At 38.1% G+C, this 27,545-nt stretch overlaps 1 long non-coding RNA gene across 1 annotated transcript in view; it reads right to left on the bottom strand.

Moving 5' to 3' along the window:
- LOC146406356 (uncharacterized) overlaps positions 1 to 14,035 on the bottom strand; it is a 410,255-nt gene extending 396,220 nt beyond the window's left edge. Inside the window, exon 1 of the long non-coding RNA XR_014811152.1 lies at positions 13,877 to 14,035. This is a non-coding gene — a long non-coding RNA (uncharacterized LOC146406356). The remainder of the gene's footprint in view (positions 1 to 13,876) is intronic.
- Positions 14,036 to 27,545: the final 13,510 nt, after the last annotated feature.

Genomic DNA, 27,545 nt, shown 5'->3' with positions numbered 1-27,545 from the left:
GTGAATTCACAAAGAAAATCCAACAGGATTGTTTGGCAGCACTGAAAGCCCACTTGCCTATTTATTTAATCGTATAAGAATTCAATGTTATCTATAACTACCCACTAATTAACGTATAATTGATTTACAATGTTGTGCCAATTTCTGCTGTATAGCAAAGTGACCCAGTGACCCAGAATATTCTTTTTCTCATATTATCTTCCATCATGTTCTATCACAAGATATTAGATATAGTTCCCTGTGCTGTACAGTAGGATACTCTTTTATAATCCCTGTTTGTCTCCTTACTGGTGTGTTTCTTAGGGCAAGGATTTTGTCTTACTCATCACTTTATTCCCAATACTTAGAATAGTGCTGACCGTTCCTGCACAGGTTCTGTCAATTCAATTGGTATGTATGGTGTTCAGTAAATATTGAGTGAGGAAATTGTTCAATTAATGAATAAATCCATGACCTGACTTAAAAAAAAAAAAATTCAACATTAGAGTAGTCAGCATGGTTGTGGGTTGTTCTTCCAGCTTCCTTCAGGTGTTTGTGTGAAAATGTGAAATTGAACAGAGGTAAAGAGGGTCTCAAGGGAGTCGAGCACAGTTGCAAAAGATGGCAGTAATAATGGAAGATGGACTCTGAGCTGGAAAAATAATGGTAGCAAGGCCCTTTGAGGGACTAAAGTTGATGAACACTTATAAAGTGGTAAGGTCAATTGTAGGAGGCTCTGGGTAGTAAGTTATTGGAAGAGTCAGTCATCCTAGGGAGTAAATTGGAAAGACAAGAGATGATGGTCCAAGTGGGATGCTTTAAGCTGGTATGACCTAAGAGTGGTAGATGTAGACTGGAAGACAGAAGAAATAGAGGTGAAAACTTCAAAGAACTAAGAGGCCAGAACACTGATGTATCATCCGCATGGATAATGAAATTCTAAAACATGGTAACAGAAGTAGTAGTCAATAAAAATACAGTAAATCAGGTGCTAAAATCATCCAAATGAAAAGGAAACTTTCATCAATTACTAACAAGGAGGGGTAGGGAATAAGATGCTTCAAAGACCCTGAGAAGAAACTGGGGAGAAATGAGCCAAGACTAAGAGTACACACAGTAAGATGGACAATAAAAGGAAGCTGTGACTGAGGGCATTGTAGAGTCAATTACCATATGATTCTTCCTATACCAACCCCCATAGCAGCACTGAGGTTATTAACCCATTGTCACGAGGATTTACAAGCAGGATCGTTCAGCTGCTCCATGATAAATGAAGATATTATCTAATTAAAGCACAGTATGGATGGAGATAGGGGAGAATAATACCTGAAAAGCTATTTTCTACCTCACAAATAAACATTCACCTATCAGCCCTTCTTCATGACTGTGACAGATCCATTGTATGTTCCTTTGTCCTCAGCATCATTAAGGAGAGAACAAAGTCTCTCCTTTAACATATCTCAGTAGACATTTGAACTAAGGCCTCTAATTCTGTCTTCTGCCCAACCACATCCACAGACCCAAATTGTCAAGTTGCTTTTTTTTTCTTTCCTACACATGTGTCAAAGTGACCTACCACCTGATTATTAACTAATCCTAATGCATTTTGGATTGCTGTCCACATTCCAAACTAGAAGGAGTAAAAGCTTCAGGGATCATAGTTACATAAACCACAGGCTGCAATGATAATGTTATAGTTCATTCTCTTAAGAGCTTAAAATGCTGAGCCACAGAAACAGCTTAATTAGTCTCTGCTTCCTCTTAGGTAGGAGACATGCTATCAAGTATTCCTCAGTTAAGAGTTGAGGTTCAGCAAAGTCATGACCCACCTCTCAACCCTCCTGCTTGCTCTGAGGAGGCAGTTAAAGAGTCAGCCAACTAATCTCAACTGCATTCTGCTACGACAGTCTGCCTGAGAACCTCTGCAAGCTCTGTTCCTTTCATCAATAGGCTCTGAGCTTTAAGCTGTTGGCCAGTATTGTGTAATCATGCAGATCCTCCCCATCTCTTCCCCACATATACATACACACCCTTTTCAAAGGAAATTGATTAGCAGGAACCCAGTAGATAAGAAGCCTTCAAATAAGGCAAAGACATGTCACCCATGCAAGTATTCCAACTCTAACCAGAACACCACAAAAGCATTATTAATAGCTAATGCTCAAGATCCCACTGTGGCTCAGCAGCTTAAGGACCCAATATAGACTCCATGAGGGTGAGAGTTCGATCTCTGGCCTCGCTCGATGGATTGCCACAAGCTACAGTATAGGTCACAGATGTGTTTCAGATTTAGCATAGCTGTGGCAAAGGCCGGCAGCTGTAGCTCTGATTCAACCCCCAGCCTGGGAACTTTCATATGCCACAGGTGTATCCCTGAAAAGAAAAAAAAAAAGTGCTGAGAACAAGATATTGCTCTAAGTGCTTTGTATGAATGGACTCTCCTAATCTTTATGACAATAATGAGGTAGGTATTATTATCGCACCTTACAGAAGGAAAGTGAGACACACAGAAGTAAGTAATCTTCCCATGGTTTACACAGCCAGTTCAGGGATGGGTAGAATCAACCTAGTCATTCTGGCTCCAGAGTCTAAAATTTTAACCAGAATGCATTATTATCCAAAACACACACTCACCAATCTCGTCAACTATATTTGCTGGCAGAAATCATTTCCTCATAGCTTCTAGGAGGTGTGGGACCATTTTCCACAGCAGAGGTAAGAAACCCTTTGCTGCAAGACACAATGATGCTGTTTAATTTTACCCCAAAGTACTATATGACATGGAAGCAGCTGCAACTCTGAGAATAAATTTGTTCTCAGCAAAAAATTATCCTCCAGTACAGTGACTGAAAGTTTAATGGTTATGATATTCACTTGTCTATCTTATTAAAGTGCATTTTCAAGGGACCTAGCCCCCCAAGTCTGATTTGCTATGTCTGAGATTGAGTCTAGCAATCTGTGCTGAAAAAACCTTGCCGCCGCCACCACCACCTGCTGGGTAATCCTAGTGGAGGTAGCTCCCAGACCACACTATATGAGATATTGCTCTTGGGAAGAGACATTCTGGTTATGAATGAGAAGGGGGTTGGGGGAGTCACATGAGATAATCAAATTTAGTCCTTGTGTGAGTTATAAAAACAAGGTCTTTGATAATTTCTTTTAAGTCAAAGAGCAACTTCAACCATTGCTACTAAAATGGTAATAAAATATGAGAAATAACATAACTCTGGGAGTTAGAAACCTATGATTGAATCCCAGGCTTCCTGCCTCACAAGATAGGGAGCATCCATTTTCTGATTTATAAACCAAATGTGATCCTTTATACAATCTTGTTGCAAGCTGAGACCCTATTTATTCCCCCCATATGCCAGGAAGTTGGGCATATCCTTTTTCTTCCTGCCTGGGATGTGCACACATGGCTAAAGGCTCAAGAGCCATCCTACCACAATGTAGTGAGCAGAACAGTAGAAGTAGTTTGTCTGATAGCATCGTGGAATACCATGCCAGCTCTGGACACCAGATATTACCGGATAAACAACTCCAAATTTAAGCCACAGATTTTCAAATTTTTGTTACTATTAAGTGTAGTCACTATCTGACATAATTGGATATACATGCATGTGTGTGTGATGGAATATTACTCAGCCATAAAAAGAAAAATTTATGTCCCATTGTGGCTTATCCTCCTCCATAGTGAGGATGCAGGTTTGATCTCTGGCTTTGCTCAATGTGTTAAGGATCCCTCCTTTTTTCTCCCTATATAGGTAATACAGCAGTTTACCTGTGGGATAGACTTCAGATAAAAAGATACCATGTTCTTATCTCCAAAGTTTGAAAGGCTATAGAAGACAAAGGCCTCAAGTATCACTTACTAAACAGTAGAATAAAAAGGATTTCTCCATTTCCTGATTAGCTGGGGAGGAGGAGAGTTGTTGTAGAGTAAAGGCAACAGAGGGAAGAAGGCATATGCTCCACTCCTGCCTACTCAGGCTGTTATTTGCCTGGCTATTCTCAGACCTATTTCCCACTCTCCTCCTGCCTCATCTCCCCTGCCATCTGCCTCCCAAGTACTCTGTTAATTGGAAGCACAGATGAGAGACTAAGGTGTTTTTCTGCCTCTTCTTCTAATTCAGGCAATGCCTCTAGCAGTGATTCTCCCTAATGCATGGCCCCAGATGCCACGAATAGCCTTTCCTCTGCAGTCCTAGCCCTCTTAAGGCAGCCCTCTCCACAATTCTAGATACCACCAGCTTCCTGGCTCTGGAAGCAGCACCACCTTCCTGCTTCCTTCCAATCCAGGATGGCCCTGAGTTTCTATGAGAGCCCCTAGGTGCTCCTTTAGTTCTTTTGTCACCAAGTAACCAATTTCCTATATTAAATTGTTTCTGTTAAATGATCTGATGTGGGTTCTTTGTTTTCCTTGATAGACTGACTGAAACCACCCTACCCTATCACTCTTGGTCCAGTGATTAAACAAAAGAAGATAATTTTTTAAATTCCCTTTTAAATTTATAAATTAGAATTTAGTGGACTTGTGACTTAATTATGGCTGGAATTTTGAGAGTTACTACCTCTAAGGGAAGCCCCTTTCTGAGCATATTAACGGCAATAGCAAAAGAAGTATGAATGAAGGCAGCTCATTACCACACCAAAATGTCTGTGGCTGCCAGGGGCACGGAAGAGATTCAGGAGTTCCCTGGGGCTACACTGTCACTTTGCATTCAGTCTTAGAGTAAATAGGTCACTGCAGATTTTTTATTTATTCTATTTGTTTTCAATGTTCATTCTACTTGACCATTTGTCAACAGCTGACTGTGGATAAATACCCCCTCAACCTGCAACTCCAGGTTGTTTCACACATCCTTGATGGTCCTAATACATAAGAAACGGGACTCAAAGCAATTAAGGCTGTCCGTTTTGCTACAATCCCAGTTAGACTATGGTGGTTCTCAATCTTCTTGGTTTTATCTTCTTTTAAGTATTTAGGGCAACTAGGTTCTCAAGTTTAAATTTGTAGGCATCGTCTATATCCCTTAAACTGCTTTTTGTCTGAGATGTAGCTACCATAGCTTTTAGTTTAGTATACATCTGGCCCATTTCATCCTTCCTGAATAGAACAGAGATTTGTTTTAACCTCGTCTAAGTATCTATTTGGTGATTTTACTATCTACTGAAACTAGAGATAAATTATTTTGATTTACTTCTACCATATTACTTTGTTCCCTATTTTGTTGGAGATTTTTTGCCTTGTGCCATTTTTCCTTATTAAGAGTACTTTATTAGGCACTCTAAGGCCAAAAAACAAAAAGTGAAAACAGAGAAGGAAGGAGAACCAGGATGAGGATCTATAGCACTTGCTGCCACCAGGTAACTGGTTGCTCCATCCTGTGCGATGCTCACAGAACTCATCTCAAGCCATACATTCAGTGCAAGACGCAGGAGAGCACTTATCCACAGGCTTCCACCTACCCACAGCCCCAAGTTCAGCCACAATTCAAGCCCCTGTCCACAGGTAATTGATTACTGTCCTTTGCACAAATTCATTCCCAAACTCCAACCCCTCTCTCTGTTGTGGTCTAAAACAACCGACAAGCATCAAACCAGCATCCTTTATCTTCCTGATCAAGGTGTTCTCTTACTGCCTGGGTCATGTTCACCCGATTCTGTTTATTTAATGCATCCTACTCATGGGGTTTCCAGATCAAATAAAAAAGGAATCCCCAATTCTGAACCATGCAGTTCATATAAACAATGAATAATATTTATGTATGCCCCCTTATAAGATTTGGAAAATACCTACTAACCAAAAAAAAAATAAAAATCCACCTATGAGAAAATAAAAATAACTATCATTTTTAAGTCTAAACCACTTAGGTACATTATCCATATATATTAATCAAATAAACTCCTCTTGTCTCTTATATTTCACTTTTTATCAATACTGCAATATTCTTCATTGTCTTTAAGACAAAGCTCCAGTCCTTAGTACGTTTATATAAGGTCCATCCTGATGTGGTCCCAACTTCATTCTTCAGTATCATTTCTCACCAAGTCATATTCTCTTTCTTTAGACTACATGTGATTTCCTCAACAGTGGCCTCTGTTCCTACACAGTGATCCCTCTAGTCAGCAGTTTCCCTGGCCTAACTCCTGCCTGTCTCTCAAGATCTGGCTTTCCTCCCAATTCTCTTCCTCATCCGCAAATTCCTCTCTTTAACTCAATTCCACCATATCTCATGTCACCCAAAAGTCTGTTTAGAATCAGTTAAATTCTGCCATTTGCTGAATATATTGTTCCTGATTTTCTGGCCAAAAAAGGCCATATACAATGCCTAAGTGATAGAAATACAATTTACTGATAGAAATACAATTTCCTGAGGGAACAAATATACTTTCCTCTTTAAATAGAACTCAAAGCCACACTGAGTTTTTTTCACTATTGGCCTCATGTAAAAGATCCTTATCCTGGGGAGTTCCTATTGTGCCTCAGTGGTAATGAACCCAATTAGTATCCATGAGGATATGAGTTCAATCCCTGGCCTCATGCTGGGTTAGGGATCCAGCATTGTCGTCAGCTGTGGTGTATATGTCACTGATGTGGCTTGGATTTGGCATTGCTGTGGCTGTGATGTAGGCTGGCAGCTGCAGTTCCAATTTGACCCCTAGCCTGGGACTTCCATTATGTTACAGGTGCAGCCCTAAAAAGACAAAGAAAAAAAAAAAAAAGATTGTGAACCTTGGACTATCACGAATTTACTATTTCTTTCTCCCCCATGGCCGTTTACTAGGAAGGTCAAATTCTCTCAGGATGAGTGTCTTGGGTTAGGGTGTCAGTGAAAAGCTAAGTTGAAATTAAATTCAAGTCATTTCTCTCCCAAGATTGCACTGAAGAAGAATTGCCAGCCTCTCCATCTTAAAAAGTCACTAGGTCACTGGGGCCAGCATGGACAGAATAAAACCAAAGCAACACAAGACCTCCTGAGGGGAGGATTTAATGAGCAGAGGACATAAGTCAACCATCCTTGAGCATTCATTCATTACTTACCCATTCTCTAAAACCCCAAGCTATCTGAAATATCCCAATCCCCTCATATCCTAATTTCATTATCCCTGGAGTTTAAAGGCAAAAGCCTGACCTGGAGGGCTGGTAGTAGCCAAAAGTGGTTTTGCAGTGTTTGGAGCTCTCTGCCCTGACTCTCGCCCACCTCTCCCCTTTTCTAGCCTCTGAATTCACAGGGAAGGATGCAGATTATGAACTAGCCTTTGGTCCTATTTCAATATACATCATTAAACATCATAGCTAATAGCCATAAGAAAGCATGAGATCACAAGTGAAAAGCAACTAACTCTGAGGAGGATAGCAAAATAAACTTTTTTTTTGTTTTTTGTACTTTCAGGGCTGCACCAACAACATATGAAAATTCCAAGGCTAGGGGTCGAATCGGACCCCTAGCCTCACAGCAACACCAGATCTTTAACCCACTGAGCAAGACCAGGGATCAAACCCACATTTTCAGGGATACTAGTCGGGTTTGTTAACACTAAGCCACAACAGGAACTTTCAAAACAAACTTTTAAGACACCAATATATACCATATGAAACAGAATTATTAGAATTGATAGGTTAGTGGGACTCCAGGACTAAAACCTTCTACTCAACAAAGAAAACCAACAGTGAAAGGTCACCTATGAATGGGGAAAAAGTATTTCCAAACCTTCTATCTAAAAAGGGGTTAATATCCAAAATATGAAGAACTCCTGCTCATTAGCAAAAAACAAACAGAACAACAACAAAAAAAGCCTAAATAAAACCCAAGCAATTTGACTTTAAAAAAATGGGCAAAGGACTTCAATAGACCTTTTTCTTAATGGTGAAAAGATAAATGAATAGATGCTTATCAGGGAAATGCAAATCAAAACCATAATGAGTTATCACCTCAGACCTGTTAGCATGGCTATTACCCAAAAACTTGGGGGATGGGGTAGGAAATGTGAAGAAACTGGAAACTTCACACATAGGTGGTGGGAATACAAAACGGGGAAGCCACTAAGGAAAACAGTATGATGGTTCCTCAAAAAGATAAAAATGGATCTACTCATCCCACTTTTGGGTATATATTCAAAAGAATTGAAGTCAAGATCTCTAAGATATTGTGGCATTCCTACATTTGTTAAGTACTATTCACAATAACCAATATATAGAAACCATCTAAAGTCTATTAACAAGTGAGTAGTTTTTTTTTTAATGTAGTATATATACACAATAGTACATCACTCAGCCTCAAAGGGAAATCCTGCTGTATTTAACAGTATCAATGAACTTGAACACCATTAAGTAAAATAAAAAAAAATATTGTATTATTCTACTTAAAACTTATCTAAAATAGTCAAATTCACATAAATAAAATAGAATAGTGGTTTCCAGGGGTTGGGGAGCAGGGAAAACGATGAGTTGCTGTTTTAACAGGTCTTAAGTTGCAGTTTTTCAAGATGAGTAAGTGCTAGTGATCTGCTGTACAGTATCATGCCTACAGTTAACACTATATTGCATATGTGAAATTTTAAGAGGGTAGTTCTCATGTTAGGAGTATTTACCATAACAATAATTTTTAAAAAAAAGCTTTGTGACAATAGGTCAAATTTTTAAAAGCAAAGTATTTGGCATAAGTAGTATGGCAAAAGCTAAAGACTTAAAAGTTGGAATTTAGGATCAAGTTTGAAAAGAAAGCATGTGGAAGACAGAAGTGCCAACAATGGACTAATAATAGAAAAAAATTCTTAACAGTGCCAAGATTATTTTCACTAAAATTCAGAATCCATTCATGAATTCAACAGAAAAACACCAGAATAAAGAATAATTTCCCAAGTCCGACTAGGAGTACAAAAAAATCTGCATAAAATATTGAGGAGGAGGTGGAGAAATAATGAAGGTACATGATTAAAATATTTAGAAAGATTAGATTCAAAAATCTGTCTACTCAAAAAAATAAAAACAAAAACCCAATAGCATTTCTCTTTTATATCAGAGATGATTGTCCAGGAAATGTAAAAATAAGTTCTAATAGCAACAAAAACAGAGTACCCATGTTTTATCTCAAAGAAATTAATCCCTCTATGGAAAAAAAAAATAGAAGGTGACAAACAGATGGGTATTTCCATAATCCCAGGTGAGAAGATTCAGTATGAGATACTATTTCATCCCCCAGATTAATCGAATTTAATGGAGCCATAATCCAAACTCAAGCTGGATGCAAGGAACTCATTTATTTTAAAATGTGTATGAAAATCAAAGTACAAACAACCTTGAAAAGGAAACATTAAGAAAATGTTATGATGTTATCATAATAGACATGAAGCTATACTGTAAACAGCAATCAAAACTAGGCTAGTACTAGCACACAACCGGAAATAATCTAATAGGATAGTGTAAAGAACTGAGATAGATTCATTTACATATGGGAACTTGGTATGTAATTAAAAAATGATACCACAAATGTAGTCAAAGGATAATTTAGATGAAGCTGGCAAAACTGGTTCAGGCATTGAGAAAAATTAAAATGGATTCCTACTTAACTCAAAAAAGTAGACTCCAAATGGAATAAAGACCTACACAAGAAAGATAAACTAAGTCAACAAAAGAAAATATAGAAAGATATCCTCAAATAAAGGCAGGGGAGAATTTCTTGGAAAAACAAATTCAAACTACAAGGGAAAATCTGCTGAATTTGTACCAAAATTAAGAACTTCTATACGAGGACACCATGAAAAGAGTTGAAGAGGTGACAATTTGAAGAAGGCACTCTCAATGTACAAATATATCCAAAGTCTATTTTAAAATGAAACAACTCCTGTAAATCACTATGATAAAAAGTCCAATGGGAAATGGGCAAAGGATATCAACAATTTATAGGAGGAAAAATCCAAAAAAGCTAATAAGCATATTAAAGGATGGTCTTACCTATTAGCCATCATAAAAATGCAAATTAAAACAATATTTAATTATAATTTTATGCCTAGTAAACTGGGAAAAAATTGTTAAAGAATGCTAAGTGTTCCTGCCAGCATGCAGACTGAACTCAAGAAGGTCTGCACCAATCTGGCAGCACTTAAGTGAAGTAATTATATACACTTGACCTAAAATTCCACACATGAGGATTTATCATAATTTCTCACACATGTCCATTAGGTGCATGTATAAAGGTATTGATTGCAGTTCTATTTGTGATCAGATAGAGATAAATCCAGCTACCTCCTTGGTTCTACCCCAGGGAAAACATACTAATGTGATCACATGATCATAGATAAACTGCACAAAGTATTAAGAGGTACCAGAACCACCAACATAGGCTACCTATAAACAGTGTCAAGGAATATACAAAAAAAACCTCTAAAAATACCATTTATCTAAGTTTAAAACACAAGTAAAAAATGAAGTCTGGAATTTGCTTCACAATAATCTAGGCAGGGTGGGGAGGAGTGAATAAATGGGGAGAGATTATAGATAAAATAATGGGGGTATGAGTTAATTATTATTGAAATGGGCAAGGAGTACATTTAGTCTATTATGATTTTCTCTCTACTTTTGTATACTTAATTTTCTGTGTAATTTTTAAATGAATACCAAATATAAATTTCACTCCAAAAAAAGAATATACCTAAAATACACCAGAATGTTTACCTAAGGGAGTAGAAGGAAGGAGCAGCAAAGAGAATATACAAGAAAATGAAGAAGCTTTACGTGAGCCATAACACAAGTGTAATACTTGTCACTAACTGGTGTTATCACCCCTAAGTTTTCAATTCAGAGAAGTTTCTAGGTCTGTGGCAGTAAAAGGCAACTCTTATGTGAATCGTTAAATGGCAGCCATTGCTTTCATTTGTCAAAGCACACTAAGATGAAACAATGTTCCTTAACTCAAAAATTCATTCAACACCATGACTCTATAACAAGACTAGTTCTCAAAAGCCTTCTCTGGCATGTATTTTACTACTGAATTACCATTACTGTCTACTATTATTTCCAAGTACTGGATTTATTTCTTCCCTCCCATCAGAATTTTCAGGACTTTAATACTGGCTCTCTCTTCCTATGTAACTCTTTGTTTTTTTTTTTTTTGTTTTTTTTTTTGTTTTTTTTTTTGCATCTTTCAAAAACCACGCAATGAGCAACAACACAAGAATAAGAGAGTAGAGAGAACTATTGATTACAATGAAAGGGCAATTAACTTTATTTCACCTATTTCTAATATGTCTTTTAGTCTTGAGGTCATAAATGAGCTACTCTGGGACATAAATTGAACGGCCCCATTAAATTCAAAACTAACTTCAATATGGTACACCAATAGGGGACTTTTGTTTCCCCATTATCTGTAAATGGAAAAATAGAGTGAGAACACAGCGATTATTCTGGGTCTCTAAGGAAATGGGTCACAAAAGAGAGAAAAGGTAGAGGGAATGAAATGTACCAAGATTAATAGTTTCAAGGTAAGAGTCTCAAATATTAGGCTGTATCAGAATCACCTGGCAATCTTATTAAATCAGGTTGTAGGAGCACACATTCCAGAGTTTCTGATTCCGTACACTGGGGTAAAACTCTAAGCAACACTACTCTAGCCAGTTCCTGGATGCTGTTGATGCCAGTGGGGACAGTGTTCCAGGGCTAAGGCTTTCAGATCACCCCTGCCTATGTCCAGGGACCAGAGCCTTGACCACTAGAGCATACTGCCTACCATACCAAAATAGTTTTGCTTAAAGCATTTTTCTAGAATACCAAAACTATGTTTAATTTGAATGTGTATATTTGAGGAAAGTCTTGAACCTGACTCACCAAGATTGATACTCCACTTAAAGAAATGAGATTTCCAGAAACTTCAGCCTGCACCCAAAAGTAAGCCAATCACTAACAATTCGTTCTTTCAGCAAATGTTGATTCAGGACTAACCAGGTGACCCAGTAATTTGTTAAGCACTGGCACCCTGTATAAAGGAAACAGCTTCTACTTTTTTGGAACCAACACTAAACTCCCCAAATAAAAGTCACAACGGGGGCTCCACTGTCGCTATGGTGTTTTCCGGTGACTTAGAAAAAGTTTCCCTACAGCACATGGAGCACTGCTACACTTTAGCTCCTCCTTCCCCCAGGCTTGGCCCGATGTCCAGCACATAACCTGCATAAACGGTCACCCTGAGACTTGTTTAAACAAAGCACTTACACTTAAACTTTGTCTTGTTTATTCCTATTTAATTTGCAGTTCTCAAACTCAATTACGGGTTTTCAAATCCCCAGCCTGTTTCAAGATTTTAGAGACTTTTACAAGGTTGGAGAGGAAACTCGGATACAAAGCTTGGGTAATCATACTCCTCTGTCCAAGAGATATTCTCATCATTACCCCCTAGAGAGATTCCTATTTTTATTCTCCCTCTTCATCACTAGTTTTCCTCCTTTCCCCTCCCTTTCAGGAAGCTTACTGTGTTTAACACTAAAATATGTAGATATTATTTGAATGCACCTGTACGTCCATGGAGACGTAAAAAACTATACATAACTCTTAAATACAATGTATTTGTATTATTTTGAGATCAATGTATCTTTAACTTCCAAAACTTGCATTAGGCTGTGGGACCTAGCCCCACTTAGGTTTTTCTCTTCAAAATTAAGTTCTTTTTTTTTTTTTTTTTTTTTTTGTCTTTGCACCGCACCCATGACATATGGAAGTTCCCAGGCTAGGGGTCGAATCAGAGCTACACTGCCAGTCTACATCACAGCCACAGCAATGCAGGAACTGAGCCAGGTCTGCAACCTACACCACAGCTCACGGCAACACTGGATCCTTGACCCACTGAAAAAGGTCAGGGATCAAACCTGAGTCTTCATGGATCCTAGTCAGGTTGGTTAACCACTGAGCCATGACGGGAACTCCCAAAGTTACGTTTTTAAATTTTAATCAGACTTAAATGTACATTGAGTCCATTACTTCTAACTGCAGCAAAGTCTTACGTGGCAAACATCCACACTACTTTTTTTCCATTCCCCAAGCAATGAACACCGAGGTCACCACCAGTGCTCAGTAATGTCCAGCAATGTTATGGTGAAAATTATGATATATCTCTTGGTAGACTATTTCAGGACAGAATAATAATTACAAAATGAGAAGTGATGGTGGGAAGTAAGTGGGGAAGAAAACAAAAATTCAAAATTTACACAGAAAAAAATGTTTCAGTGATTTTAGAGTGTTACTGGAGCTGCCTTTTTATGGGAAGTAAAATAAAAGCAATAAAAATGATTTCTTCAAGAACTGACATGAAATGCTTCCTCATAGATGTGTTCCTATAACCACCCAGACCCTGGGGGACTGAGAAAATAAACTAGAAGTATTAGAGTTCAGGACAAGTTACTTAACCAGAAGAAATTAGTTCGTAAATTTAGAAAAATGGTCATGTTAACCTGACAAGTGTTATTTTAGTATCAGCTGTATAAGAAAAAAAAGCCACCATTGTTCTACTTCTTATAAGGATACTGACCCCTTAGTTCACAAAGTTCTTATTCTGGGATAGTTCAGCAGTGTTAGAAGAAAGATGGTTTTCAATACTTGGACAGAGAGACTTTCAGTTGTTGTCGTTACCAGTGGCTCTTAATGCTGCCTGCATTTGAAAATCACCTATTAAAAATTCCATGACCAGGGATCCAGGCTGGACTACTTAGACTTTCTAAAAGGGAGCCCAAGAGTGGTATTTTTCAAAACTGTTCATATCACCCAAATGTGCAGATAAGACTGATAAAAGTCAATGAACCAACCACTTTAAGTTAGAGACAGTGGGTCAATCAGGATGGCAATACTAAGTTAACAGAAAACATTGTTTCAAACTGGCATAAATAATAGTGGAACTGATCATCTCACCCAGTCACAAGTTTGCAATGCAGGCTTCTGCCAAGTATATCCAGGTCTCAGCTCTACTTCTCCAAAGTTCTGTGCTTCTGCTCCAACAAATGCCTTCCTCTGCAGACTGGCAGCAAACTGGTTTGCAGCCACTTCAACACCACGCACCGAAGTACAACCAGCAGCCACTGCTTCCCAGGAAAGAAAAAAAAAAAAAAAAAAAATCCCAGAAGCCCTCAATATATACCTACTCATGCCTAATTGCACAAGCTGACAACGGTAATTGAATTATAAAGACCAGCTGAGGGTGATGGTTCTCAAGCTTGAGTGTGTGTTACAATCACCTGGAGAGCCTGTTAACTCACAGATCACTGGCCTAACCCCCTGGGCTTCTTACCCAGTTCTTCTAGGGTAGGGCCCATGTATTTGCATACTTAATTCCCAAAGCGATTTTGCTGCCCTTTGAAAACCGTTTTGAGAACCTGCTGACAATGTAAGCAGCTTTCCCTAAAACGCGTGGCTCTGTGAAAGAGTAATCATCTGTGGTTATTTAAATATGTCCACAAACTCTGTGACACTCCTTTCAAAAGCTGGACTCTATAATTTCCCTTCTTTGACTTTGGGCTGGACGTAGTGCCTCACTTCAAACAAACTGAATAAAATAGAAGTGACAGTGTATGACTTCTGGGTCATAAAACTCACTGTAGCTTCCACCTTGGTCAAGCTCTAGAATCATTCACTCTGAAGGAAACAAATGGCCATGCTGTAAGGACACTCTAAGGAGAAACCCACATGGTCAAAAACTGAGGCTCACAATTCCCAATAGATGAATATGTGAATTAGTATAAACGACATTAGTATCTACTTTTCTAAAACTCTCAATAAACATATTGGTTCCAAGAAAATCAGTAATATTGGAATTTGTTCAAAATCAGATCAAAGCATTTAGACACATCTTCAAGTATTCAAAGATTAATTACCATTGCCATAAATAGCCACGAAATGTAATACTACTAAAAACTTTTGTTCATAATAAACCAATAAGCCACTAGTGCCTGCTGAACAGCCATGTGAAAAAAAGGGAACAGAAATGTGAAAAATGTTTCACTTTTGTAGTTTAAAATTCATTCAAATAAGACTGAAATGCAGTGATTACCATAACTATAAGGGAAAAATATTTGAAAGTTAAAAAAAAAAAAAAAGAACTGAGGCTCCAATAGCATGTGAGCGAGTCCTCTTGGAAGCAGATCCCCCAGGTCCAGTTGAGGCATCATAGGTCTGCAGCCCTTGCTATTATCCTGACTGCAAACTCCTGAGACATCCTGAGCCAGAACTCCCCAAATAGGCTGGCCATGGGAATATAAGGTTATAAGTATTTATTCTTTTAAGCCACTAAGTTTAGAGGATAATTTATTATACAGCAATAGTCAACTAAATGCAATAAGTGAACAAAACTGGAAAGAGGAAAATGAGAACCATGTTGAGTAATCCACAATGTCTGGTGCATCTTGCTTCAGTTAATGAAAGTTCAGTAATAAAAACACACATGTGAAGAAACACGGAAATTCCAAAATAGATTTTAAGGAACAGCAGGAACTTAAAGGTTCTTCTATATTGAAACAACCTCTAGGAATCCCAGTATCAGGAGCTCAGGGATCTTGATCGCAGTGCTGTTCAAGGTTAACTCAAGAAAAGCTTGTTCTATTCTCCTCTTCCTATAGACAAGCCACCTCATATTCTACTCTCTATCTTTTGTTATTGTTAATCTCATATTCTTCATTCCCTCCTTCTGGTTCATGCTTCCTTCCCCCCAGGGTTTCTGAGACTCTCTTTCTGCTACTCAAAGTGGTCTGTGGCCCAGCATCATCAGTTTCACCTGGGAGGTTGTTAGAACTGCAGAACTTTGGGCCCAACTCTAGACCTGCTGTATCAGAATCAGCATTTAAATTTGAGAAATGTGGCTCTATACCATGACTGTTAGGCTTAAGCTCCCATCGCTTCTTGCAATGGTCCCCATATTTTGATTCATTTTGTAGTTACCTGGGATGTTTAAAAATGGCCAGTGCTAGCTCCCACCCTAGACATTCTGATTTGATGTATATGAGTCAAGATAAACCATTGCAAGTGTTAGAAGCTTCCAGGTGATTCTAATGTCCAATTAAGTTTTGGAACTATTAGCTTACAACATTCATTCCTTGGTATTTCCCAATTAACTTTAAAAACAGAGGACACTTGATTAACCTGTCTTATTTTTTAATACCAAGGCATGTCACGGGCATTTAACCACTCAATTTCGGGGGAAAGAGTGAGTATTGCAGGACTATATGACCCAAAACACAACCACTGCTGCACAGAAATGCTGTGGGGAATGTAGTTTCCTATAGTACAATGTTTCTCAATCTTAACTACATATTAGAATAACCTGGGGAGTTTACAAATCTCAATGCCTAAATCTCACAGAAGATTTAATTTAGAATCTCTAATCTTTGGGTTGGACCCAAGCAATGATACTGCTAATCCACCCAGATTTTTTCAATTTGTAGCCAATGTAGAAAAACACTTTAAAATAGAGGAGTGAGCAGTGGACATGCCTATGGTAATGTATTCCAAAACAAATACAAATCAAAATTGTATTAGCTTTAAAAATCATGGTTATTTATTTTTTACCACAACCTAAAATTAGTTGAGTAAATGGAAGCATCATGTAAGGAAAAGAAGTAGATTTTCAATCAGATAGAATCAGGGGCTTAACCCAGTGAATGAATGGATTTAGGCAAGTTTTTAAACTTTAATAATCCTCAGTTTCCTCATCTGTAAAATAGATATAAAGCCGACTAACTCCAAGAGTTCTAAGAATAATAAGTTTATTTATAATGTACCTAAAACACCTTAGACATTGTAAGCGATGAAATGCTATTCACTTTCTCTTCCATATATGGGGGAATATTTTCTTTAAAAAGTGTAATTCTGTGTACTATTGGATGTAAACCTCCCACCAAACCCATGGGGTAGGAGTACTTATTTTTCTAGTTGACAGAAGAGAAAACTGAAACTCATCTGTCAACTCAATCAAAAAAAAAAAAAAAGGTTAAATAATGAGTAAGAAGCTGAGATTCAAACACAGGGTACCTAATATTGGAAATTAAGATAACTCTGGCTCAGGTCGTCAGTGTCAGAAAGTGAGACACATGGACAAGGAGAAATCTCCACAAGGCTCTTTACTTCTGCAGATGGGCACAGGTACTCCAAAAAGCATGCACGCTAAACAAAGGACCCTCCCCTATTTATCCCTAAGGCAGGTGATGTACCTGTCCCCTTCCCGTTGGTCAGGTCAGGGCGCACATTCTTCCTAGTTGGCTAATTGAAACGAACTATTGCTGGGAAAAGAGGTAAAGAGGAAGGGGGTCACAGGGGCATTTCAGCCAAAACCGAAACCCGAATCAAAATGGAGTAACCAAGATTTCCTTTGATAGAAAAGACATTGTTACTTTCCACACTAACCCCAAAGCCCAAATTCTTAGTACTCCCATTCTACTGCCTCTCTAAAATAGCTACCTCCTTGTCATGAAAGACAAATATTGTGTTCATATGGGGTGCAAAGAACGCACTGGGATGGGGGAGAATAACGGCTTTAGCGACCTGACCTGGTGTGGCACATGTACAACCAGCATCCTGTTAATTGTGCTGCTCTTTCTCTTCCCTCAGGCGAACTGTCAATTGCAGGCCTTTCAGTCCTGCTCTAGAAGGTCACAACACACTTCTTCAAAGGTGGTACTGTCAGTATAGTTCTGAAAAATCACCAGAATGTGCTTTTTTTTTTATACACAATTCTTGCCTACACAAGCATAATGTAGTCTGTACTTTTGTAAACTAGAGGGTGGAAGAGATACAAACCTATAAATAACTATTTCCAATTAACCTTCTACTCTTCCTGTCTTTCAATTTGAGCTGAGGTCTCTCTCTCCTTCAGAAGCCAATTACAACTGTCACTTGATTTTTTTCAGATATATTTCCTCTCTTGTTTATACTGTTTCTTCTATCTTGCTGTAGTTAATTCCTACAATCTCCCTTGGTAAATTCATTATCCAGGCTGGTTTTCATTGTACGTCTTTGCACCTTTTCAATATACTCATCTCTATATAACCCTTTAGTTTAAGACATGCAGAAAAGATGCCTATCAACATCTGAAACTAATACAATACTGTAAATCAGCTATACTCCAATATTTTAAAAATGAGTTTGGGTAGCATTGGATGTCTGTGTTTAACATTGATTTAATCAGCATTTTTTAATATTAATAAAAAAGACTCAGATATAGATATGAGTTGGAACTGGGGCATTCCCAAGTCCTAAACTTAATTTATGTTAAATTTTGTTTTGGGCATGCATGACTTATTCTCTTTGGTTTCTAGGACCTCTCATTATTCAGCCTTTTCACAAATCCCCTTCCCTATCAAAATGTAACCATCCCATGAGCTCCCATTGTGGCACAGTGGGTTAAACCCAACAAGTATCCATGAAGATGAAGGTTCCATCCCTGGCCCTGCTCAGTAGGTTAAGAACCCAGTGTGGCTGCAAGCTGTGGAGTAGGTCGCAGATGTGGCTCAAATCTGCTATCACTGTGGCTGTGGTGTAAGTTTGAAGCTGCAGCTCTGATTCATCCCCTAGCCTGAGAACTTCCATGTGCTGCAGGTGTGGCCCTAAAACAAAAATAATAATAATAATAATAATAATGATAGTAACCATCTGATACTAAAACCCCTGATTCTCTGCTAAATAACAACTATCTGCTCTCTTTTCTACATTATTGTATATCTCTCATCTGGATCATTGCCACTAGCCTACAAGCATATTCAAATATTTTACATCTTAAAAAAAAAAAACTTCCTGGGTGGGGGAGGGAGTGGGAGGGATCGGGAGCTTGGGCTTATCAGACACAACTTAGAATAGATTTACAAGGAGATCCTGCTGAATAGCATTGAGAACTTTGTCTAGATACTCATGTTGCAACAGAAGAAAGGGTGGGGGAAAAAATGTAATTGTAATGTATACATGTAAGGATAACCTGACCCCCTTGCTGTACAGTGAGAAAATTAAAAAAATTAAAAAAAAAACTTCCTTGAGCCTATATCTTCTTAAAGCTACTATCTCATTTTTGACACCCTGTACAATAAAATCAATTTAGAGTTATAGATGGTCACTCCTGACTTTTTCTTTGAAACCACTCCAACAAACTTTCATCCCAGTACTCCACAGAAACAGCTCCTCTGCAAGATTTTCCATGTACCTCCTTCTTGCCAAATTCAATGGGCAAGTCTCCACTTTCATCTTCCTCAATTCTCAGCAGCATTCCACAATATTATTACTACCTCCTTCCTGAAACATATTCTAACCTTGGCTTCTATGACACCCAAATCCATTGGTTGTTCTTTCATAGTCTCTTTTCCTGGGTCCACCTCTCTGCCAGACTTCTGAGTATTATCCCTCACCCACTATCTACTTAAATTCTCCCCCAAAGGCATTACCATGTATTTACATGACTCCGAATACTTTTTCGGTTCTAAGCATTCCCAAATTTACGTCCAACCCTGACTTCTCCCCTCGTCCAATCCTACATATCTACTTGCAAAACTGCAAGCAGTCCACTTGATATGAATTGTATGTTTAATAGGTATTTCAAATTTCATATCCAACACAGAACTCTTGATTTTCAAACCCACAATCTGTACTTCTGCAAGCTTCCCTATTTCACCTGATAGCATTACCATTCATTCACCTTTTGCTCTGAATTTTTTGATTCTTTTGTCCTTCACCTTTATCCTTGATGTGTCTCCTTTAGCTCCCTACCCAACACCCCCCCACATGCCACTCATCAATCCATCAGCTCATACTTTGGTTCTACTTCTGAAACACATTCCAGATTCAGCCACTTCTCACTGTCCTCATTTCTCCCACTTCAGTTCAAGCCATTGTCAGTTCTTTCCAGGTTAAGTGTGATAGCCTTCTAAATTGCCTCTCTGCTTTTACTCTTGTCTCCTTTTACAATCTACTCTCAATTTGGCAGGTAGATCAAAGAATCCCTCTCCACTAAGACTTCCAGGGCCATTTAACTATACTTAGAATAACTATAATTTGGTTTATATTTCTGATGGTCTGATTCTTGTAATGGTCTTTATGCTTTTCCCCCTAACATACATTATTTCCTTCAACGACTGGCATAAACCAGTGGTTGTCACACTTGAGTGTCAAATGGCTGGTTCTTAGACAAGAACAGGAAATATTTGAGATGAGCAGGAGCATCCTATAGTGTCATAAAGTAAGGAAGTTCTAACACACACGTGCACACACACATGCACACTGACAGAGACAGGTCACATGGGCACAGGAGCCAACTGAAATAGCACCCAATGACTGACACTGGAATAACTGGAGAAAGAAAATACATAAAGTAGTATTGCATTATAATCTAAAATACGAAATCCATGAGTCCATACCAGTATAAAGAAATGATTTAATAAATCAATAAATGGGGAGAAGAGACAATCCAGAAGGATACCAAATAAATTATTTAGAGACTTCACCCTAAAGGAGAAATCTGAGAAACACTATTTCAGCCAGATGATCAAGACAACTTCAACAGTCATAAATCATGTTGATAGTGTGTATCCTTGATGAAAATGACACTTCTGTGACCTTCCTTCCCAAAACCCACAACCCCAGTATAATCATGAGAAAATCATCAAACAAATTCCAGTACAATGGCATCCTAAAATATGTTTGATGAGTGCCCCTCAAAACTGTCAATCAACATAAACATGAAAATCTGAGAAACTGTCATTTCCAAGAGGAACCTAAAGAGACAACAACTAACTGTATTATGGCATCTTAAATGAGATCCTGGAACAGGAGAAGGATACTAGATAAAATTTCAAAATATGAATAAATTATGAACTCTAGTTAACAACGATGTATCATAATTGCTTCACTAATCGTAATAAATATAGCAAACGAATGTAAAAGGTTATTAACAGCACATTGGAGGGTGCTATATAGAAACCATCTGTACTATCTACTCAGTTTTTCTGTAAATTTAAAACTGTTCTAAAAAATAATGTCTGTCTTTTTAAAGTTTTTTTGTTGTTGTTGTTGTTGTTGTTTTTTAAGAAAAAAGAAAGGTAAACCCTCTGGGGAAGTTATAAACTTTCTGAGAAGGCAGTGGATTTCTCCAGGGCTAGAAATAGAAATATGAGTCAGTCAATCTTATTCAAATCCCAGGTGATTTCTGATTTACACCACAAACCCACTAAGACTAAGCATAGCTTTCCTGCTCCAGATGTAAATAAAAATCTACTTTCCTCACTCCTTCTCCCCAAAGGCATAGTAAAATTGGTCTGCAGTTTCCCAGACAGTGTTTATGTGAAGAAGTTCTGATGACTACTTCTCTTTAGATTTCTCAAACTTAAGGCTATGGCACCACTGACAATAGATCTCCTTGTTCCACTTTGAATATGTATATACTTAAAAGCTAAACAAAACCAAAATCAAAAAACTTGAGTGCACATCAGAATCACCTGGAAGGCTTGAAAAGAATTTGATAACTGGATGCCACTCCCAGAGTTTCTGATTCCTTATGTCTTGTATTTCCCAGTTCCCTGTTAATACTGATGCTGCTGCTCCAGGGATTACAATTTGAGAACCACTGAGCAATCGCAAGTATGGTGACTCCACTGTTACCAGTTTTTCTCAGAAATGAATATGAGACCAAACTCAGCCAAACGACACATGAGAGGAGATTAGATAAGTTGCTCCTTGGAGAGCCTCCTCAATCCTAAAAAGATGGCACAGACCCCTGTCTTCTCCTGCATGTATTATGTTTAAATATAGCAACCAGTGTGAGGTCAAGAGGGAAACTGTCAAAAAGATGTGAAAACCTGCATCTTTGATGACGTCATTGAGCTATTGAATCAACTAAACTTGGGGTCTACCCTATCTCCAAACATCTCATTTGAGATCAATTATTTTCCTCACTGTATACACCAATCTGAGTTATGATGCTTGGTGTCTTATAATTATTATCATATTGAGACACTACCTCTCAAACCTTACCCCTTCCCACTCTCCATTTACTTGTTTTAGTCCCAGGGGCCTCTAGGTTCTTAAAACTACAAAGCTCATTCACCATCAGGTTCAGCCATTGCTAGTCCCTCTACTGGACAACTCTGCCCCCAGACCTCAACATAGATGTCTCTTTCTTATAATTGGACTCTTAATTCTGGTGTCACTTCTTCAAAGATATCTTTCCAAATCACACACTCTACAGTGTTCTCCACCTCCCAGCAATATATTTACCCTATTCCCCATTTTATTTCCTTCAGAGCATTTACACTGTCCCACATTATATTTTAGCATTTGTGCATTTACTTATATGTTCATATGCAGCCTCTACCACCCCCCTCTCTTTCTACAATGCAAGGTCCCAGAGAATAGTGACCATCTCCATCTGCTCATCTCCACACCTCCAGGGATGGAGTGTGTCATCAACAAATATTTGTTTAATAAATTAATTAACTAAAAAGGCTAACATACGCTCATTTTATTTTTTATTTTTATTTATTTATTTATTTTTGCTTTTTAGGGCCACACCTGCAGCATATGGAGGTTCCCAGGCTAGGGGTCAAATCAGAGCTTTAGCTGCCAGTCTCCACTGCAGACACAGCAACTTGGGATCCAAGCCATGTCTTTGACCTACACCACAGCTCACAGCAATGCCCGATCTTTAACCCACTGAGTGAGACCGGGGATTGAACCCTCATCCTCGTGGATACCACTCAGGTTCATTACCACTAAGCCACAACAGGAACTCCAAAATACGCTCAGTTTAAAATAAATTTGGACTTTTTCCAAAGTGAAAATTTCAGATTGTTGAGAGAGGATATTTAAAGGTAATTCTTAGAGATTCCCTTCAAAAAGAAATGACTCCACGTAGAGCACTATGTATTGCATCTACATGCAATGCACCCAGATTCTCAATAGAAGATCACGTACAGCTGTCACCGAAACTCCTGGTATATAAAAACAGCTGACAACATATCCATCAGATGACAGGAATGCCAGGGAAAAAAAAAAAGGCGGCAACTTTCAAAGTCAAAAGTAACAAAGGGTAGAGAAAAGACCCCATCTCTAACCCAGGAAACTTCCTATCATTAACAAGGTAAGGGATAATTTCATATGTTTGTGTTTTGTAGTAGTGGTATACATTTCAATATAAGTCAAAGAGTGGAATCACTAGCATTCACTCAATCTAGCCAGTGAGTCAAGTTAGTTTTCCACAAGGGGATTAGAGATTGGCTTAGAAAGGAGCATGACCTAAGGGATTTGAAAAGCTTCTTTCTCACTTGTTTTTTAGGGAGAAACTCCATCCAAAGGGCAGCCTCAGGAGCATGTGGAGAATAGTGGGGATCGTGTTTCTTTCTCTAACACCTGAAAGTGACAATTTCCATGGATTGACTGTCTACTCTGAACTCACTGACAGAAAGCACTCGCCCCCCCACCTCATTCTGGGACATCATCATATGGCCCAGGCAAATTGATTCTCCCCATAATATGTTTTCATCCTACTTTTGCAGTTGGAAAAACCTCTTTACCAGGGCCAGGCTGTCCTGATTGATGAGCAGAATTGGCAGCTACTGATGATGTAGGATTTATAGGTGAGAGATGATGCCCTTGCCTCTCAAAACACCACCCCAGCCACTGCCCACAAGTGAACTTCATCTAAAAAGGAACAAAATCTTTTAAAAGTGAACAATTCTTGTTTCACATGCATTCATGTCTTCTAACTTTCTGTAAGTGTCTTGTTAAATTTAAACTGTTCTAGGAATTGTTTTAATAAGAAGCAGGTATGAGGTCCTGGAAGAACCTATCCATCAATGGAAAATACATTATCAAGTCTCCCCTATTCAAGTGGCCATTGTGCCCATAACAAATTTAAGTCAAACAGGGTTTACTATGTAATGCCTCAGTCTAAACAAATGTTCAGAGGTAGAAATTTTCTTTGGCTTTGTTTTTTCCAAAAATTAATTTTTAAGCCCAGGGGATATCTTCCCATCCTCCTTCTCTGGTGGTAGGGGGCAGGGGATAAGCACCTTCTTTCTTTCCTATTTAAGAAATAAGGCACAATATGTATTCGAGGGCTGAGAAGCTAGAGATCAAAGCATGGGGCTATCAGACACTATACTGTTCAGAATCATGACTGCAAATGATAAGAACTCTATTCATAAATCAACTATAATAAATAAATAAGGTCAGAAAACAAAATACCACAGAAAAGATGAATATAATATCCCAAAGGCAGAAAGGATGAAAATATGAGGAAAGTTGTTTTCTAAAACTACGTATAAAAGTGCCCAATCCAATCTAAAAAGAAGGAGGAGGAGAGAAGGAAGGAGAAGAAGGGGAAGAAGAGGAAGGGGAACTCTACTCACTACTGTTGTATATATTACTCAATCATGGATTCACAAACAAAATAACCAATTATAAAAGGCTTCCAATCTAGTTCTGCTTTATAAATCAATCTTCCCTGAATTTATTTCCATATTTATTTGCTCCTAATTTCTGTAAATATACCTACATTAGTCCTGTTCAGTCTTCGTCTCTGATTTGTCAATTGGTTTTGGGCTGCTTGCCCTATTTTTGCTACTAAATTAATTATTCTGTTTCTTTTTCTGCTCTATTAAGGCTTAACAAGAGAAAAAAAAATGATTGTCAAACATTAGTCTTATGTTTATTTATTAAGACCAGCAGGCTAATGCCATCACTCATTTGCTTACAGTGATTAATCACCTATATATTAAACTTTATGCTAGGCACCACAGGGAAAAATTAAAATGAAAATAGTTTCTACCCACTGTGTTTATGGAAGCATGATAATAAATGTATGAAAACAAGTGTTATATGAGGTAGAAAGTGGCAAATATGCCCCATAGATTTCACTAAGATTTGGTGAGAGGTCATAGCTAGAATACAGCAGAGGTAAGAGAGACCAGATTCAAAAGAAATAGCTCCTTAAGATAAATGATGTAATAAACTTCACTATCAAGAAAATATGTACCTACAAGAAAATATAAATATATTGGAGAGTGGATGGAAGCTGCTGAATATTTGATTTTAGGAAAAAAACAAGGCTTGAGGGGGGAGTGAAAAATTGCAAAATTATTCAATCATATACCAAGTTCAGAAAATATATGACTTATTAAACTTTGATGCAGATTATAAACTTGGTAGGCACAAATTACATGAGTGATTTAGGAAATCAACAATCTTGATTGAGTCACCTCATTTGGTGTTAAATCCTATGTGAGAATTTCTGGACTTTGCTTCCAGAATGTGTTTCTCTCTGAAAGCGTATAGAGCAATCTGCAGAAACTGCTTCTCTAACAGGGAATAAAGAGTTAGTTAAATGAAAATTTCAAAACCTTGAGGAAAAGTAATCATATAACCTTGGATTTTGCAATAGCTGGGAAAAGGGAAAGTTGGTCAAGTCAAGAATATACACCATCTGAGAAGCCAGATTCCAAGACATTCAAAAGGAAAGCAAGACTGATTCCACACTCTGGTCTCCATAAAAGAAAGTGACTAACAAAGTTGGGAGATTTTAAAACAATTTTGATTATATAGTATCATCTCCTGATTAAAAGGATAAAAGTGTATTCAAGTAAGTGTTATATGGGATTTTTTTTTCTAAATGGAAATAGGTAGGAAAGAAGGCTATGTAATGAAAGTATACGTGCCTGGGAGGTTCTTTGGTGAGCTCACCTTCTCACAAATTAATTTCACATTAATTTTTAGAAATGTACAAAAGTTGGAAATAAGATGCGTAATCAGGGGTGACTATAAAATGTCTTACAGTTAAGAAAAAGAGAGTGCGAGGTTGGCTAAAACCTGAGGTAAACTGAGACGTGAAGAAAAACTGGGACAAAAGGAAGAAGAATAAACATAATGTCAACCAAAAAAAAATGCACAATCAAAAAGCTGAGGATTATGTTTTTATCTGGCAGACAAAACTGAGGACTTAAGCCCAGAAGACAGACTTTCGGATATCTCTGAAGGGCTGCTCTGAAGAGTTAAGGGAGGAGCCAGGATATATACAGAGTTTTGCAACAAATACCAGGTAGGCAGAACATCAAAAAAAAACTACTGTTAATTAAAGAAAACTAAACATCTCAAGTTAATGAATATAGTGCTTTTCTATGTATGGGAGGATGAAAGAGTCTGGGCTCATTGAAATTGTTCCTTTGATATGTACCTTAGCTACCCAGGGTCAGTATCCTGCTTTTCTCCATCCTGAATCCCCTCAGGGTTCACAGTTGGGAATGGATGCAGTGGCTGGTGGTTTGATGGCTGCAACATCCTTTGTTTACTTATATGGCAGGTGATATTTTTCATCCACAATAGAAAAGGTGGAAGGAAGCTGCATAATGAAATATCTTCAGGGTCCAAAGGAAGACATCAACTACACAATATTAGCTGCAGCTCTTAGGCAAGGGACCAAGAATGGAAAGAGTGATTGGTTGAGCTTCACTGAAATTGGTTTCTCACCCCTGGAAATACCACCTTGACTTCCTTACGTTTCCATGTCCTTCTTGGTCCTACAGAGTTCTTTATGTCAGGGAGTCTATTTGGATCTATACATGTGTGACTTGATCCACTTCCTTCTTCCCAAGACCCTCATTTTCTAGTAGATTCTTTTTTTTTTACAGGTCTAGCTCCAATAGTCCTATTCAACCTTCTTAGAGTCCTCTTACTCTGGAGTGTTGAGGTGATTAAGGACAAGTACAAATTAAAAATAAAACAATTCTCCCTGTTGAAAATAGATTTCCCCTCCTTTTTCTTTGAAAATTGGAATTGTTAAGTACTTTCTCATCTCTGAATATATATTTCCTTTTGAAGACCAGATGGGCCTTTTGTCTATTTTATGACCCAGAATATCTTTCTCAAGGACACAGGAGCCATCTGTTTGAAATGTAAATATCAAAGGAGATAACTCCTAGCTCCTAGTTTCTATTGGAAGGTATGAGACTAATTTCAGGGGGCACCTTGTTCCAAGTTGCAAAATTACCTCATCATAAAGAGGTGGGAAGTTTATTTTTCCTCTGAATGAAGCAGTTTAGCTTACAGATGGTCACCCTAAATACCAGGTAAAGTTAGGATAAATTGTGTGACAAATGTCATTTTAAGTCCTCTTACTTGAGGACCTATTGTTTATCTTAAAAACATGTATGTAATAGGTTGTATCTGCTTTGTTCCATAAGGAAATGTGAGTCCTTTCTTTCTCTGCAGTCTCTTTAAGCCAATTGCCTGTGACATGTAGCACACTCTGGTTTAACCTTATTCAATAATACGTGTTTTCTTTCTCTTATTGAAACCGAGCAGGATTTTGTGGGGCTCCTGGCCACATAAGCCTTTCTGTGGCCCCCATTTCTTGTTTTTAGGGAATAAGTTTCAGCCCCCATGATCCTCCCTGAATTTCGAAGAGCAGGTGCAAGTGGTTGCTAATCAGGTAAGAGAGGGGATGCAGAGACCAAGAAAGAGCAAAGAGATAATAGTGCAGCCTTGGGACAGGGTCCTGGTTCCTCTTCAAAGACCGTACTATAACAATACCTTTAAGCCATTCAGCAGAACTAAAACCCCCGAC

Source organism: Sus scrofa, chromosome 1, assembly GCF_054392235.1.
Source record: "Sus scrofa isolate SSC_HxYL_T2T_F1_AM1 chromosome 1, Sscrofa_HxYL_maternal_Yorkshire_Landrace_v2.0, whole genome shotgun sequence".
Lineage (NCBI taxonomy): Eukaryota > Metazoa > Chordata > Mammalia > Artiodactyla > Suidae > Sus > Sus scrofa.
The sequence above is the reverse complement of the archived record's forward strand: the minus strand, read 5'-3'. Positions and strand labels throughout refer to the sequence as shown.